General features: G+C 31.2%; 1 long non-coding RNA gene across 1 annotated transcript; it reads right to left on the bottom strand.

The window, feature by feature from the left end:
* Positions 1-792: 792 nt before the first annotated feature.
* Positions 793-1478, bottom strand: LOC114077880. The gene is made up of 2 exons (XR_003579224.1): positions 1387-1478; positions 793-1061 (listed from the first exon to the last, which is right to left on the bottom strand). It is a non-coding gene; the product is annotated as an uncharacterized LOC114077880 (long non-coding RNA).
* Between the last annotated feature and the right edge of the window lie 8872 nt (positions 1479-10350).

Raw genomic sequence — 10350 nt, 5'->3', positions numbered from 1 at the left:
CAAAATATAAATACATATTTCTCTATCCTATACACTTGTAATTATACAAATACAAATCTTCCCCTGCCCAATAGATTCCCCCTCTCTCGCTTTATACAAACACAAATTGTAAAAATTTAATATAATTTATGTTTGTATAAAACGAGAAAGAGATTGGATATACATCAAATTGTATGCAGATATACAAATACAATCACAGATACATATACATAGTAGTTACATATATACAATTATATAACAGATACATATACATAGTAGTTACATATATACAATTATATAACCGATATACACATACAATCAATGCGCTTTTATACAAAAGAAATATTTGTCTGCTATTTAACAAATCTGATGCTCCATAATAAAAATAAAATTTTCTATGGAGCGTAATTATACGAACTATAACTATAGCATACAAATATAATTTTTATGTTTGTTAAACCTAAAATTTACTAGCTTGCAATCAAACAAATAACTTCCAAATAGCTCAAACAGGCAGCTTGCAAATAGTTTCATTATGATGATTCGCTTTATATAGTGTATATTAGTAAAAGTTTTTCAAATATTAATTATTATATGATAATTTCGTAATGATAAATCTCTTTATAATTCAGTATCAATAAAAGATTTTGAGAATTTCTTATGATGGACTAATCTATATGTTAGGAGCAAAGGCCAGTTGTTCCACGACATTAAATAAGACATTTTTTTAATAATATTTTATTCATCAAAATAATAAAATACATGATATGTTATAAAACCATACATGACAACCATGCACATCTAAACAAGGTGTAATCAATAACTCTTTGAATCAAATGAAACCAATTGACATCTCATTTATTGACAATCATAAGTACAAAGGCAAGTTTCATATTGTCCACTAAAATACTTGCAAGTTGCCTCAGGGTGTCCTTGACTATAGAATCCTTCACATTGCTCATGGCAACATCTTACATTGCAACTTGGGTCACATGGACCAAAATTTACTGTACATCTCTTAACCAATTTTGTCTTCTCACCCATGATCCCCATAGGATTCAAGTTGCTATTTCCTTTGACACCTACAAAAGGGGAAAATTAATATAAATAGTTGCCAGATATATAATATATATGTCATTTTTATTTTATTTATAATAAAATTATGTTAGATAGACATTATTTCGTTTTTCTTAATCAAAAGTCTTAGATTTTTGAGTTATCAGTGATAGAGTCATGATTTTTTATCAAAGAAATTCGAAATATAATACATAAAAACTAAAAGAATTCAATATCGATGGAAATGTAAAGTAAAAATGAAGATTGATTTTTTAAAATCGCTAGATGGGTGAAAAGATAACTATTTTGTAAGTAAAAACAGAAATATAAAGTAAAATTTACCGTACTTACATTCATAAGAAGGTAAGATGACATTAAGAATTAGAGTGAAGTAAATCAATTTCTTAGTGATTGACATCATTTTCTCAAGTATTTTGTTGAAAATATTTTAGAGTGGTTGAATAGACACTTTCTATTGATTTTATAGTGGGTTGAAATCACTATTGCCTTTTGACTCAAAGATTAATGTAATTCTTTGTCTATTTTTTCTTAAATAACTTATTTATTACACGTCAAAATAATAAAATTTCGTGTCTTTAAAACATAATGACATCTAATAAATTTCAATTTCTTGTCAAATCAGTATAATGTCTATTAATCACTAAAGATTACCATTCATTTCTCAAATTAAAGTATTTATTAGGATATGTACATTTCTATAACGTAATATATTTCATTTAATATACTTTTATTATATTATATTTTTTTTTATAAAGATGCATTGTATTTGTGGTTATTCATTTAATTAAATATATATATTGTATTAGATAAGCTTGTAATCAAATATCATAAATAAACAACTTAAAAGTAACTCAAGTGTGGAGCCTAATCAAGCAGTCAAGCTAGCAATTTATAAAGCAGGTAGATAGGTTTCAATGGACTGATTAGATTGGAATTTGTTAAAAGAAGTTGAAGATGAGTTAGTTAGTGGCAGCAACTAACTATTCAAAAGTTAGTTAAAAGTTGAAGTTAGTTAGTAGTTAGTTAGGCCTATTATTGTAATTTCAAGTTAGTAGGTTGTTACATCGATTAGTGTGTAGAATTAGTTAGTTAGTTTGTATTTTGTTTTCAGCATCTGATTGCTATATAAGCAATACAGATCCTCACGTGTAGATGAATTCAATACAACAGTTATACTTTCCATCCTTCTTCTTCTTCTTCTTGCTAATGCTTCAAGCCTCTTCAATGGAGTAAAGGCTTGGAAGCTTACTGTTTTTGTTCATGGTATCAGAGCAGTGTGATCTGTATAATTAGTGGAGTTTAAATCTCTGTCAATTGGTGATAATTTGTAGCTTAAGATCTACAGATATGGTGGGAATGAAGATAGATCAGAATGATCCATTGTTCATTGGAAATTCTGATAATTCTAGTGCTGTGTTGATTCCAATCAAGCTGGTTGGATATGAAAACTATGGAGTTTGGAGTAGAGCAATGAGGATTGCACTATTAGGGAAGAGGAAGTATGGCTTTGTAACTGGTGCCTGCACTAGAGCCTTGTACAAAGATGAATTACATGAGCAATGAGAAACTTGCAATGCAATTGTGCTGTCTTGGCTGATGAACACAGTTAGTGAAGAGCTACTTTGTGGTATTGTGTATGCCACAAATTCTTTCTCAGTATGGAATGATCTAAAGGAAAGATTCAACAAGGTGAATAGAGTAAGGATCTATCAATTACATAGAGATATCACCACTTTCTCACAAGGTACAGATTCTGTATCTCATTACTTCTCAAAGTTGAAAACACTATGGAATGAGTATGATGCTATAGTTCCAAATCCATGTAGTACTTGTTCTCAATCGAAGGAGTATAATGATCATTTAGAGCAGATGAGATTGATTCAATTCCTAAGTGGCCTAAATGAATCATATGATCAGGCTAGGAGACAGATACTACTTAAAGGAACTACACCATCTATGAATCAAGCTTATGCTATGATTATAGAAGATGAGATTCAGCACTCAAGTTGTATGGATAATGCAGTTAAAAAACCATGTTCTATGGTGATGAGTGTTAACAGGAATCAAGGAGCTGGAAAGGAACATTACAAAGGAAAGAAATGTGATTACTGCCATTTCCTTGGTCACACAAAGAATAATTGCTACAAGTTGATTGATTATCCAAGTGACTGGAAACAAAGGAAGAAACCAAGTTATGGAAATGGGAATGGAAACATGAGAAATGGTACAGGCACAAGTCAATTCAATGGATATGGAGGACAAAGTTCAGGAAATAATGGTGGATATGAAAGAGGATATCAAGCTGCAAATAATATCTCTAATGATCACTGTGATCATCCTAATGCTGTATCAAATAATCAGGTGGAAAACAATAACATGCATAAGGTGCCAAAGGGACAAACATTCACTGAGAAGGAGTATAAACAAATAATGGAGATGCTAAACAGAGATGTACAAGAAACAAAACAAGTCAATATGACAGGTATTACAACTTGTTTAATGACAAATCCTGCTATTCAGGATTGGATTGTTGATTCAGGTGCAACTCATCATATCATTGCAAATAAGCAGTTACTAACTAGGAGACATGAATTAACAAAGTCACAAATGAATCAAGTTCATCTTCCAACAGGTGACAAGGTTACAGTCAGTCATATTGGTGAAACACCTATATTTGATAATGAAGTGGCCAGAAGTGTTTTACATGTGCCAGATTTCAAATTCAGTCTATTGTCAGTGTCAAAGATTACAAGAGAACTATATTGTTTTGTATCTTTTTACCCTGACTTTTGTGTGTTTCAGTACCTCTGCAGTGGCAGGGTGAAGGGGATTGGTAGAGAAGAAGGAGGATTATACAGTTTTAAGGCTACCTTTTCATCTAAACAGAAGGAAGAAATAAAGTGTGCTCAAGAAATAGTAGCTGCAGTAGCTGTAATACAAGACACAGAAATATGGTACAGAAGGTTAGGACATCCATCTCAACAGATATTGAGATTTCTCAAGATAGATACAAGCAGTAAAGGTGATGGAATATCAGCTCATTGTCCTGTTTGTCCTTTAGCCAAGCAAACTAGACTTACTTTTCCTATTAGTACTACTAGAGCTTCCATGATGTTTGATGTTGTTCATATGGATCTATGGGGACCTTATAAGACTCCTACTCTAGATAGAAAGCATTACTTCTTGACTATAGTAGATGACTATAGTAGATTTGTATGGGTTCATTTGTTGCAGTTAAAATCAGAAACCATTGTAGCTATCAAAAATTTCTTCTCAATGATCAAAACTCAGTTCAATTCTCATGTCAAAGTTGTGAGATCAGATAATGGCACAGAGTTCCTTAATTCACAGTGTAGAGATTTATTTAATCATCTGGAAATATTACATCAGAGTAGTTGACCTCACACACCACAACAAAATGGTGTGGTTAAAAGAAAGCATAGACACATCCTTAATATTGCAAGAGCAATCAGATTTCAAGCTCATCTACCTATCAGATTTTGGGGTTATTGCATTAAGGCTGCAGTGTATTTGATGAATAGATTACCCTCATCAGTCAATTCCAACAAGAGTGCCTATGAGTTACTTTATTGTAAACAACCTAGTTTATCTCATCTAAAGGTTATAGGTTGTCTTTGCTATGCTACAACAGTGCCTAAAGGGGATAAGTTTTCAGCCAGAGCTAGTGCAGCTATTCTCTTGGGGTACTCAGAATTACAGAAAGGATATGTTTTATTGGATATCCACTCTACTAAGGTGCATGTGAATAGAGATGTGGTATTTCATGAAGAAATATTTCCTTTTGCTAAAGTGATGCCTCAACTTGATCCATTGGTTGATGTACATGGTTCACCCTTAGAGAAAGCAGAGAGTCAAACTATTGAAGCTGAGATTGATAATAGTGAACCTGCAGACACTAGTATAGTTCATGAAGACGGTCAGAGTAATGAGACTGAGAATTCTTCAGAAGATCAGATGTCTAGACCAAGTACAACAGAGGAAGTTTATGAAAATACTCATGCCATACCATCACATGTTGACTCTTATGTTAGAAGATCTTCAAGAAGCATCAAGGAGCCAATATGGATGAAAGATTATGCCATTACTAAAGGCCATAGTAGCACTAAACATCCTATGTCTAGCTATCTGAATTATGAAAAGTTAAAACCTGAGTGTAGAAGTTTTCTGAGTAAACTTTTAGAGTATATAGAACCTAAGAATTTCAATCAAGCTTCACAAGATGAAAGGTGGATACAAGCTATGAAGCAGGAAATCAAAGCTCTTGAAGAAAATAATACATGACAAGTAGTTGAACTACCAGAAGGTATGCATGCAGTTGGTTCCAAGTGGATATATAAAGTAAAGTATAAGGCAAATGGTGAGATAGAAAGGTTTAAAGCAAGACTTGTAGCAAAGGGATACAGTCAACAAGAAGGATTGGATTATCATGACACTTTTTCTCCAGTAGCAAGATGGTAACAGTTAGATGTGTCATTGCATTGGCAGTATCAAAAGGCTGGACATTGTACCAAATGGATGTCTATAATGCTTTATTACAGGGTGATTTAGATGAAGAAGTCTATATGAAAATGCCTGAAGGTTTTGCAAAACCAGGTGAAAACAAAGTCTGCAAGTTGTTAAAGTCTTTGTATGGACTTAAACAAGCCTCAAGACAGTGGAACCTGAAACTTACAAAGGTATTACAAGCCACAGGTTTAGTCAGAGTGCTCATGACTACTCACTGTTCACACTAAAAAAGGGGGAAGATATTGTCATTGTTCTAGTTTATGTAGATGATCTATTGATCACAGGAAGTAACACACAACTGATTGCTGAAGTTAAGGCATGTCTACACAAACAGTTCAAACTGAAGGATCTAGGTGAACTTAAATTTTTCCTAGGCATTGAAGTGTTAAGATCCTCTGGAGGAATTATTTTGAATCAAAGGAAATATATATTGGAACTTATTGCTGAAGCTGGATTAACAGGTGCTAAACCTGCAACCACACCAATGGAGTCCAATTTGAGATTAACTTCTGTAGAGCATGATCAAGCAAATGGCTATAATAAAGATGTGCTGCATGACATTACTTCATATCAAAGGTTGGTTGGTAAATTGCTATATGTTACTATCACCAGGCCAGACATAAGTTATGCAGTGCAAACCTTAAGCTAGTTCATGCAATCTCCCAAGAAATCACATATGGAAGCAGCTACTAGAGTGATTAGATATTTGAAAGGTTCAGTTGGACAAGGTGTTTGGTTACACTCTGAACCTACTAACATAATTACTTGTTGGTGTGATTCTGATTGGGCAGCCTGTCCTAACACAAGAAGATCCATCACAGGATATGTCATTAAGTTTAGAGAGTCCTTAGTTTCTTGGAAATCAAAGAAACAACAAACTGTTTCAAGAAGCTCAGCTGAAGCTGAGTACAGAAGTATGGCATCAGCAGTCTCAGAAATCACTTGGCTTCTAGGATTGTTCAAGGAATTAGGAATGAATGTTCAACTGCCTATTACAATCTTCAGTGACAGCAAATCAGCTATACAACTAGCAGCTAATCCAGTGTTACATGAAAGAACAAAACACATTGAGATAGATTGCCATTTTATCCGGGATAAGATCAAAGCAGGAGAAGTTGACACTGCTTATGTTCACACACAGCAACAACTCGCAGATATATTGACAAAAGGTCTAAGCCAAGTTCAACATGTGCATCTTCTAGGCAAGCTTGAAGTGATCAATGTTATGCACTCATCAGCTTGAGGGGGTGTGTTAAAAGAAGTTGAAGATGAGTTAGTTAGTGGCAGCAACTAACTATTCAAAAGTTAGTTAAAAGTTGAAGTTAGTTAGTAGTTAGTTAGGCCTATTATTGTAATTTCAAGTTAGTAGGTTGTTACATCGATTAGTGTGTAGAATTAGTTAGTTAGTTTGTATTTTGTTTTCCATCTGATTGCTATATAAGCAATACAGATCCTCACGTGTAGATGATGAATTCAATACAACAGTTATACTTTCCATCCTTCTTCTTCTTCTTCTTGCTAATGCTTCAAGCCTCTTCAATGGAGTAAAGGCTTGGAAGCTTACTGTTTTTGTTCAGAATTGAACAAGTTCAAATAGACTAAATTAATGAAAATAAATTGGACTAAAATTAAAAGTTACTTGAATTAAAATCGATCGTGCAATAACTTGTCTAACTTGACTCAATTTTTTTCAATTGATCCACCCTCCCCTTACTATCCATCGAGGCTCGAGCCCTTGGATCCTACTCCTAACCTTTGGCCCCAACCCGAGACATAGGACATGAGATTTAGAATCCAACTGAATGTATGAGTGTATCCGACTTCGTGTTCTCTCTAGTTTTAAACCCATAAAATCATTGCCAATACAAATTATGTACATTTTACTTAAGTCATATATTTTCTTAATCAATATTTTATCTCTGTAAAGATTTTTTACGAGGAAATTTTTTATGCATATTACTAGATATATGCATTTTTTTGTCCATCACTCAAATTACTTTCCAAAGTAATATTTTAACAAGATCAATATTTAATGAGAATACTTTAAATACATCGTATTATGAATATCTATTTAAATACATAATTTTTTGGGTAAGCTTACAATCATCCAAACAATTTTCAAATAGTTTAAACAGACAACTTACAAGTAATTTCATTATGATAGTTTACTTTATCGTGTATATACGTAAAAAAAAAAAAATCGATTTATGATAAATCTCTTTATAAGTAGTACTATATATCAATAAATTGTTTTGAGATTTTCTAATGATCGACTTATCATTGCCAATGCTAGAGGTTAAAGTAGACTTGATTATTAATATACAAGACTTAAATATGCATAAGAATATATAATTAAGACACACATTAAGATATTATTACAACGAACTTAGATCAATGTTTAAAAAAATAAGAGAAAATTGCAAATCATCTCATTGAACTTTTATCGATTGATATCAAAATGCTAAAAATATTAAATTCATATGAATTTATCCAGAATTCAAAACTGAGAAGTGCTAAGCGGCCCAGGGGTGGGCGTTCGGTACTCAATTTGGGATTATCGAATTTCGGATGCGATAATCGGATAATTGCTATTAAAAATTAGATATCAAATATCAAAATTTTAAATTTTTATTCGGTAATCAGTAAATTAAATTTTAATTTGATATGGTATTCAGTAATATCCTATTGAAATTTTAGCTGATTGTATTAAAAATTACTCAATCATTTCTATTATGTGAATGCATGATATAGTAGAAGTCATAAGTAAGAAGACATCAAGAAAAACAATTTGGCACAACGAAAAAGACATGTATTTTGATTGTTTATGTTCATTCTTTAACTTTCTTCACTGGACTTGTACTAATAAGTAATGAAAATGTTGGTACATGATTCGAAAAATACCAACTATCAAATGATAGTAATGTCTCATATCAAATCTAAATCTGAATATCATAATTTTAAAATTTTACTCCCACCAAGACCAGTTAAGGAATTGTAATACTACAAAATACGAACAAGATAGAGATCGTGCAATTAAAAATTAATTTTATTTTTATGGGCAAAGCAGAACAAGATTTTTTTTTTTCTCTAAGCAACAACCCATGTCGATGTAACGAAAAGAAGTCACACTGAAAAAAATTGAACAAATGTGATAACTATGTAAAGACATAAACAATGAAGCAAAGGTAAAAACATTACCTGAAATTACTCCTTGTGCGATTTCTGAAGATGGAGATGTCTAGAAGAGCTACAACTTATTACTGAATAATTTTGGGAAAAAAACATTAATATCTCATCTATCACCATGATTTATTAATACTGATTACAAGATCGCTCATTACAATCACTTATTATAAGAAAATAACGATTATTAAAAAAATAAATTGAAACAAGTGTGACAAGTGACAACCAAGAATACCATTTGAACGAATTAGATGAGAGAAATTATTGAGGAAAGAGAGAACTCTTGAAATTATTTAAAAAATAAATCTTTTTGAAATAAATGTTTTGAGATAAAAAAATGAAAGAAAATATTCTGTTTCGTTATAATCTCCTATTTTATGCCTCCTTTAATCATTATTAACTTTTTCAAATTGTTTGTTATTCAAAGTTCCCTTTTTGTTTTCAAACTAATTGACTTTTACTAATTTTTAAAATCCTTCTTTAAATAAGTGAAAATGTTAGAGAAAATGATCAAAATGGTTTTTCATGCACGATGGTTACTTTATATTGATTCTTAATATATGAAAGGATGTTCATTTTAGTCCTTCAACCCTAAAACTAACAAAAAAAAAAAAAGAAAAACTTTAAAAAATCTGTTAAATTTAACAGATTTGCTTTCTTTCACCATCACCACCATAGACCCTTCTCCTCAACTTCTTCTTTTTGCCATTTGAGATCATGCTCTTTATCCTCGTAAAAAAAAATATACACACTGCACTCATTTCTCATCTCCATCTAAACAAAATTTTTAAACGCTTCCATTACCATACATAAAGAAGAATAAGAAAATCAAAATCATTAAAATAAATGTAAATCAAGTAAGCATTTAGGGGGAGGATATAGCTTTTGTTTCATATAATACTTTTCAAAACTACTATTTTTCTAAGCTATTTTTTATTCTATTTTCAAAATTAAAGGATAAATATTGAACAGACAGAGATAGAAAACAAAAATTACAAATATTCTTTGATATTTGAAGAAGCTTTTGTGTGCATAGAAAATTTTGGCAACAAAAATTGTATAAGAAATGGAAAAAAAGAAGTTAAATTTAACATTTTTTATGTTTTCAGTTTATTTTTAGGACTAAGGACCAAAATGATCCTCTTTTATAGTAAATTAAGGACCATATAGATCACATGAAATATATTAAGGATCAACATAAAGCAACCCTTGTATATAAGGATCATTTTGATCATTTTCTCGAAAACGTTCTAACCTGTGACTTTTTATTGTTATAATTTGAATGTTAAACAATAATGCTATAGCTTATAATATTTAATTATATAGATGTCGGGTGTGTTTGGTATGAAGGAAAATCTTTTTCATAGAAAATGATTTTTTAGAAAATGTTTTTCTAGAAAACAAGTAGATATTTAACTTATTTTTCTCATGTTTGGTTGGTGAGTTAGTGTTTGATTTTTGAATAAAAAGATTTTTGAGAAATATCTTTTATTTTTTACTAGACTAGAAAATAATTTTTGAAGTTAACTTTTTTAAAAAAAACAAACTTAAAATTTTTTCGTGATGGTGGTGGTGGGGAGAAGA

This window comes from Solanum pennellii, chromosome 7 (assembly GCF_001406875.1).
Source record: "Solanum pennellii chromosome 7, SPENNV200".
Lineage (NCBI taxonomy): Eukaryota > Viridiplantae > Streptophyta > Magnoliopsida > Solanales > Solanaceae > Solanum > Solanum pennellii.
Note: the sequence above shows the minus strand (reverse complement) of the source record. Positions and strands in the feature narration are given on the sequence as shown.